Source organism: Cicer arietinum, chromosome 7 (genome assembly GCF_000331145.2).
Source record: "Cicer arietinum cultivar CDC Frontier isolate Library 1 chromosome 7, Cicar.CDCFrontier_v2.0, whole genome shotgun sequence".
NCBI lineage: Eukaryota > Viridiplantae > Streptophyta > Magnoliopsida > Fabales > Fabaceae > Cicer > Cicer arietinum.
In genome coordinates, this window is record NC_021166.2 from 62,494,612 (window position 1) to 62,499,997 (window position 5,386).

The window sequence follows — 5,386 nt, forward strand, 5'->3', positions numbered from 1 at the left end:
TAGTGCATTTTCTGTTTTCTTGTTGTGCAAGCAACAACTTGGAAGCTAATAATTGGTATCCAAAGTATTGTTTTTGATCCAAAATCAAAGTGAAAACACGAGTGAAGTGTGAGGATTAAAACATGAGTGAAATGAGGATGAATTCAAGTGCAAACAATGGTAATTTTTCAACGAACATGCCACACTTTGATGGAAAAGATTGAGATAGATGGAGAGTATAAATTCATGTCTTATTTGAATTTCAAGAAGTCTTGGAAATCATAGAAAAAAGGTTTGATGATTTGGGAGCCAATCCAACAAAATCATATAGATCAATTTTTAAAGAAAACACAAAGAAAAATTGTAAAGCTGCATTCATTCTTCATCAATGTCTTGATACAATCAACTTTGACAAAATGTATGATGCAAAAAGTGCAAAAGAAGCTTGATACATCCTTGATAAATGCTATTTAGGAGGAGTAAATGTGAAGAAAGTGAAGGTGCTAAACCTTTATAGGCAGTTCGAGCTATTGCAGATGGAGGAACAAGAGAAAATATCAACTTTAATATCAAGATTAAGAAACATTACGAATCAGATGACTAGTTGTGGTGAGAAACCGTCTGAACAAAAGTTGTGTGAGAAGATTTTAAGATCCTTGCATTCCATATTTGATTACATTATGTGTGCCATTGAAGAATCCAAAGACATTTCAACCTTGAGTCTTGAGGAATTGCAGGGGACATTAGAAGCAAGAAAATTGAGGATGAATGGCATAAATGGAGGGAAGACAGGGGATCAAGCATTGACAACACAAATAAATAAGAAAAGAGATCAAAAAAGGAAGTGGAAGAAGAACAATAAAACAAAGTTCAAGAAGTATGATAATAGATCTGAATCTTCATCAAAGAGAAGAAGTGCAAGTGGTAAATCCAAAGAAAAATCAAAGAACTTTGACAAGAAGGTACAATGCATAATTGTGAGAAGTTTGAGCATTTTGCTGATGAATGTTGGGCTGGAAAAGGCAAACAAAAGAAGAAGGATGAGGATGAGGCCTGTACTGCACAATAGGATGATTCAGATTCAAAATTTCTTTTAGACTTTCATTATGTTAGGCTTATCTTTTCTATGAATACACTAACTTTAATTTCTTTTTTCCTGTCATTCAATAAACTTTATATTTTCTCCCTATTTCACTCAATTGTTTTTTCTTGAACTATCATGATGAACAAAAAATCATTTTGCATGAATTGATTAATTGTCCAATTAATATAATATTAGTAGAAAGTGATGTTTGTACATATACATGTTTTGAGAAATATATTACTGGTAATATAATTTTAATTATTAATGAATTTTTGCTAGTTGTATGATGTCGTAAGTATAGAATTACCTTGATGACATGTTTTGAAAAATATCGTGATGTTAATACAATTCCAATTATCAATGAATTCTTGCTCGTTATATGATATCGTAAATAATCTAAACCACTTTTGATAAATAAAATACAACATTAAAAGAATCACTTTACCAAATATACATCAAATTATTAGAAGTTGTAAGAAAATAAGTGCTATTGAATAATTGCAAATTAAACGAGATACAATAATAACCATATACATGTAAGTATAAAAACGTGGAAATGTTTTGTCAACTACGGTCTCATAAATGTGATTTAACACATAGAAGATGAAGAATTGAAATCAATGAATATAAGGTAATAGAATTAATATAAAAATATGTTTTTTTTAATTGATTAATAAATTTTATATATTAATGATGTAGTTTCACACATGGAAGATGAATGATATTAAAGCAAATATTTTTTTGACTCTATAATGGTTTTATATGAATACGAGTAGTAAAAATAATTCAAAAATATTTTGTTTGTAATTGATAAAAACATTGAATGGCTATATGTATATTTTATTAATACAACTTTTTTGTGTCATAGAATAAATATAAAATTATAAAAATAAAATATATAAATATAGTATAGATTATTTTTTATTACTGTATTTTAACATATTTAATAATAATTAATAATAATGATATTGAATATGATATATACAAAAAGTAAATAACTAAGTCGTATCTTTTTAATTATTGTTATAGATTGTTAGTATATATTGTATAATTGAGAGAAATTAAAATTGAGAAGAAGAGTCAAAAAAATAAAATAAAAAACAGAATGATCTGAAAACGAATATTGATTAATTGCATGTAGAGAATGTTCTCTGTTTTACAAATTTATATCAATTTGAACACTGACCGTCAAAACAAAATTATAACATTCTTAACTACTTTTAAATGTATTCTAACATTCATAACTAACTACAAATCACTTTAATCACATTTAGCATGTCCCCTAATTTAAAGTGATTCAATTGATGGCAATCCAAGATTGTTCCTCATCTCTTGGAACTTCACTCTCTTCAAGCTTTTAGATAGGATGTCAGTCTTTTGATCATTAGTACTGTAATGCTCTAGCTTTATCTTGTCTTTCATCACTTGATCTCTTAGGAAATAAAACCTTGTTTCTATGTACTTGCTCCTTCCATTAAGATGTTGGGGCAAAATTGTTGGGGCAAAATGCAAACAATATGTGAAAAAAGATAGACAAGAAGAAGTAATGGATTTATGGAAAAAAATTGTATATTCAAGTAGTGTACAGGAGTATGATCATCACCTGCAACATTTTAAGCTAGTGTGTGCCGATATTATTCTTTTTGTTGATTATGTGAAAGATTCGTGGTTAACACCTTACAAAGAAAGGTTTGTCAATGTTTGGACCAATAGAGTGATGCATTTGGGGAACACAACATCTAACAGATATTTTTAAATTTGATTTGTTTGTTTTAGAAAATATGATTTACTAGTTTGTGATTTATTTTAATTTGTATTATTTAATTTATTTGTAGAGTTGAGTCTGCCCATTGGAGATTGAAAAACATGTTGCAAACTAGTTTGGGTGATTTGTGTAAAAGTTGGGATGTTGTGAATATGATGTTGAAGAACCAAATATGTATCATTCAATCTTCTTTTTAGAAAACCATCAAGGATGTTGAGCACGGGTATAATTCATCATTCTTTCAAAGTCTGCATCATTGTGTATCAAGGAAATGTTTTAAAAAATTGACAAACAGTTGCAGAGAGTGAAGATTGTAGGTACTAACAAAACAATATGTGGTTGTTCAATCAGAACAACTCATGGATTACCATGTGCTTGTGAGTTGGCAAAGTTGCAGATATTTGGTAATGTTATCCCTTTAGATAGCATTCATGTTTTTTGGAGAAAGTTAAGCCTTGAGAATGAATTTGAGGATGAAGAATCTTTATCAGATTATGACTTTTCAGAAGAGTTAGAAGCAATGAAAGCGTACATGAAGAAACACAATATTGTAAGTCAAAGGATATTCAGGGCTAAGGTGCGTGAAGTTGTATTTCCACATACAACATCAATACTTGCACCACCAGAGAAGGTGAGAACCAAGGGAGCAAGTAAAAAGAAGAAAGAATTTGATACTCCTCGTGATCCGTCATATTGGGAGTATGTTGATGCCTCTTAAGAATCTGCAAAGCAACCATCTCAACGTTCTGCAAGGCAACCATCTCAATCATCACAGTATTATGAAAAACAACAATTTTACACACATTTTCCTACTCTTATACATTCGTATATTGAGGAGATAATAGATGTGGTGGCTGATGGAAATTGTGGGTTTCGTGCAATTGCAGCATTGTTAGGTTGGACTGAAGAATCTTGGCCTTTAGTTCGAACACATTTGGATAAAGAGATTCGTCTACATCAAGACCTTTATGCTAAAGTGTTCGATGAAAGTGTTGAATCAATGCGAAACTCATTGAACATATCAGGACTGGGTGCTCAAGGACAAGATAAGTGGATTTGTTTACCAGACTTGAGTTACGTGATAGCAACACGATATAATGTCATATTGGTGTCGTTGTCTCGTAATCTGAATATGACATTCTTTCCGCTAAACAAAGCACCGCCGTTAAAAGAACGTTTACTAGCCATTGGATTCGTCAATGGAAATCATTGGGTACAAGTAAAATTTATTAGTGTTTATTAAATTAAATTAATTAGCATTGTTTATATAATATTAGCATTGTTTATTAAATTATATTTATTATTGTTTATGATATTAAATTAAGTTTATTAATGTTAATATTTTATTGTCCAGATCAAGTTGAAGTCTAATTGTCCTTTGCCACCTATCTCACAAAAATGGAAAGACTATTGTAGTGAATGTGCAAAGACATGAGAAATAGCTTGTGCAACACGTATGAAGCAATGAGAACACATTGATCCATCATTTACCAAATCATCTTGTATTTCATTAAATGAAGATTAGAATATATTTTGTATTTCATGAAATGATTATTATAAAACGATTCGATCATTTACGTTGTCATCCCAAGTTGTCATTTACGTTGTCATTTACAATAATCTCAAAATAACACAGTCGATAATCTCAAAATATCTCAATATATAAATATTCAGTCATACATATCACAATAACACAATAACTAATCGTCATACAAGCGACATAATTCACTCAATATTTCATGAATCTCACTAAATGATCTTACCATATCTAAGGCCCTATGTGCAAGCTCAGCTGCTCTACGGTCTCTACGATCTCTACGGTCTCTACCAACATGTGCAGACGATGATGGACCAACATGGGCAGCAACAGTAGTATGTGGACTCGAAGGTGCAAAGGTGGATGGAGGGAGAATCAGAGGATGTGAAACACTAATGTACCATGCATAGTAGTCTGCAGTGACCTCTCCAGGAAAAGTCGCAACAGGATATAGTCTCCGAAAGGTCTCTACAGATGATCTCATAGTACTCTGCCACACCCAATCTACACTGTCCGGCATCGGAGGAACGTCCCGCAGAATGCACTGAATACGACCAAACTGTCGAAGACATCGCTCTGGCAAATATGGGACTGAGACTCCACCACATCGAAGATATCCAGAAAATATCGAAATCGATACAAACGGATGATTAGCTCGATCATCATCATATGATGTAAACACTACATCCTCGAGCAACAACCCATCAAGTCTCCGACGATATGCCATCAATCCACCTTCAACAACATGTTTTGCAGTCCACCTACATGCTCTTGGAAGATGCGCAGGAACCGCTCCTCTATCACCCCGCTTACAGATCCTAGGGAAGTGCTCGTAAATCCAACACTGCAACATAATTAACATAATAAAATAACAACGTAATAATTAAATTAATAATTAAATAAATAAATGACACAACTTAATATAAATGATATACCTATAGTAGGCTCATGTAACCTCCCAGCTGTCGAGTTTCGTGGATAGCTCCATCTCCCAAGTTGTCATAAAGGAAAACTAATGCCG